General features: G+C 41.7%; 1 pseudogene; it reads right to left on the reverse strand.

The window, feature by feature from the left end:
- Positions 1-374: 374 nt before the first annotated feature.
- Positions 375-903, reverse strand: LOC116907416 (annotated as a pseudogene).
- Between the last annotated feature and the right edge of the window lie 2,191 nt (positions 904-3,094).

The raw sequence follows: 3,094 nt of genomic DNA on the forward strand, positions 1-3,094 counted from the left end.
ACTATCCTCGAGGTTCATCCATGTTGTAAGGTAGGTCAGTTTCTTTATTAAGCCAAATAAAAATTCATTGGGTATCTGTACCGGATTTTGATTTAGCTTGTGACTTTACATATATATTTTTATCGTAAAAGCAGATTTATGTCACTTCTGTCCACTGGGCCTACTGTTGTCTTTTCTCCATTGCCCTTTCTGTTGTTAAGAGGGAGCTACTGAAGTTTCCCACTAGCACTGTAGACCTGCTTTTTTTTTTTTTAACTACATGGCCTTTATTACTTCCAGATCAAAGATTTTGGGTATAATTATATAAAGATGAAGAATCAAGTTTTGCAACCTAAAAATATTTATTTCTTAAATCTATATTAATTTTAGTAAACTATACAAAACAGATAAGGAGACATACATGTACATATATAGAACTGCACATCGGTCAGGCCAGATCCTGCAGAGGGAGTTCCCAGCATGACCTCATTCTTCTGTGAGGACACAGAGCAGTCCTTGTTTGGACATACACCAACTTCTCCTCATGAGCCGCTCCTCACCTCCTGATGGTTCCCTTCTACGCGTGTATGTCTAGTTGTCTGCTTCTCAGAGCAGACGTTTACCTTCCTCATCCACGGCCATTGGAGGAGGGCTGGGGCCACGAAAGTGACTGATCCGACCCATTCTTCGTGGAGGGTTTCCTGGTGGCCCTCTTCCGTCATCGTATCTGGAATCAGAGGAGCCCCGTAGCCTCTTCTTTTCTTCACATCTTGCTGAAGCAGAGTTTTGAGAAAAAAAACAAAAAACCACAAATTCTGCTATTCCCCAGAAGAAATCTGTTATGAAAGACAATCTCCAGGGGGACTGATTCTGGCTGTCCAACACCTGACCATTCGAGATGTAAACCATCTTTCCTCCGGCTGCCCGCTTCCTAGCGACAGAGAAGACCGGACACCCTGATGTTGCCCGTAGACCTGCTTTTTATCTTTCAGTCTCCTTAGTATTGTTTTGTGTGTTTCATGGTCTGTCCCAAGGGGCGCATAAACGCTTGTCAAGGTTACATCTTGACATGCTGAATCTTCCTTCTTTGTTACATAATCTTTTCCTTTTTTTTCCAGAAATATCTTCCTTTTTTGAAAAAAATATCATTTATTTGTGTGTGTGCATGGTCATCTCATGGCACCACATAAGAAGTCAGAGGACATCTAGCAGGAGTTGATTATCTCCTTCCATCACATGGGCCCTGAGGTCAAACCCAGGTCATGAGGCTTGCCAGGAAGTGCCTCTGCCCACTAAGCCACCCCACCAACCCTGGAGTCTATTTTATCTGGTATTATTGTAGTCACCTCTGATATCTTTGCTTACTATTTACATGGGATGTCTTTTCATTCTGTTTGTTCTGGATCTGAAGTGGGTCCCTTATAGACAGCATAGAGTTTGTCTGTGGTGGGAGCTCACTATATTGCCTAGGCTGGTCTTACTGTGTCCTGGCCACCACAGAAGACTGCTTAGACATGGATTTAAGCCAATGGAAAGTCATTATTAGCCAGTTGGCAACACTGGGTGTTGAGGAGCTCAGTGTAGTCCAAAGCCTTCCACGGGGTGAGCTTTTAAGCACAAAAACCATGTCCTCGGTTGACATACTTCAGTTAACAAGAACAGTTAGCCAGAAGCAGAACTGCGGAAGCCAAAAAGCAAATTAGTACAGTTAGAGACTTTCCCAGAACTATGGACTCTGATGGACTAGGCCTTTGATGGATTAGACCTTTGATGGATTAGGCCTTTGATTGATTAGGCCTTTGTTTTAGATTTGGCAGGTGGTGCTGTCCACATGCTGAGTCTGACAGCCTGAATGGCACTTCCGTCATGGAGTCAGTTGTGCTAAGGTCTTGAGGGTCTACTAAAGTCTGTTATGATCTTGGATACTGATCTCAAACGATTTTCCCTAAATCCTCTCAAATTTTGAGATTATAAATCCATCCTACCATGCTTGACACACTAAATTATTATTTTTTAATCATTAAGATGCATTTGCCAGATGTGGCAGCCCATACCTTTAATCCCAGCACTCTGGAGACAGAGACAGATGGGCTCCAAGCTCCAGACCAGCCAAGACTATACATATTGAGAACTTGTCTCAAATTAACAACCAAAAAGATACTTTAGAACGGTTTTTAAATGTGTGTGTGTGTGTGTGTGTGTGTGTGTGTGTGTGTGTGCGTGTGTGTGTTTTGTCATAAATATGTGTTTGCAGGTGCCTTCATAGTCCAGAAAAGGACATCAGATCCCGTGGACCCAAAATTACAGATGGTTGTGAGCTGTCCTTGTGAATGCTGGGAACCAAACCTGGGTAGGCCCTCTTCAAGACCAGCAGCATGCATTGTCAACCACTGAGTCTCCAGTCCTAGACAGTTTTTTGTTCTTTTCATTTTAGTGTGCAGGGGAGGGAGGGAGAGAGAGGAGGAAGGGAGAGGGACAGAGGGGAGGAAGAGAGAAAGACTTTTATTTGTGTTTTTTGTTTGTTTGCAAACCTGCGGCCTTCTCTTGCTAAACTAGCACTGTAGTCCTGAGCTACACCCTAGGCTAGATTTTTTTTTTTTTTTTTTTTTGGTTTGAGTTCAATCTTTTTACACTTAAAGAAATTACTGATAGAAAGCAGTTCCGTCTTCCCTCGCTGTTTGCTTTTGATAGGCCTTAAACTTTGTCTTTTGTTCTTTATTTCCAGCACCACTAACTCTCTTTTTATTTAGTTAATTTTTCTTGTAGTGAAACACTTCCTTTCTCACTTGCTTTTATGTTTCTTATGAATATTTTCTTGGTGCTGACACTAGGAATTATGTTTAGTCCGCTTAAGTTATAGCCCTGAACTTGAATTTCTATCAAGTTATCTTTAGAGCATGCAGCTGCTCTACTCCCCTAACAGCTATTCACAGCCTCTCCATACTCGTTAGCCTAAAATTAGATTTTGTACTCAAAACATAAGCTACTGATTATTAGAAATGCATCGTCACCCTGTGTTATATAGAAAGTAAGATGTAGAATGATACACCAAAGTTAGAACAATAGCAATACTTTTATTTATTCATGAGTATGTGGGTGGGGGGTTCCTCTGGGT

Source organism: Rattus rattus, chromosome 8 (assembly GCF_011064425.1).
Source record: "Rattus rattus isolate New Zealand chromosome 8, Rrattus_CSIRO_v1, whole genome shotgun sequence".
Taxonomy (NCBI): Eukaryota; Metazoa; Chordata; class Mammalia; order Rodentia; family Muridae; genus Rattus; species Rattus rattus.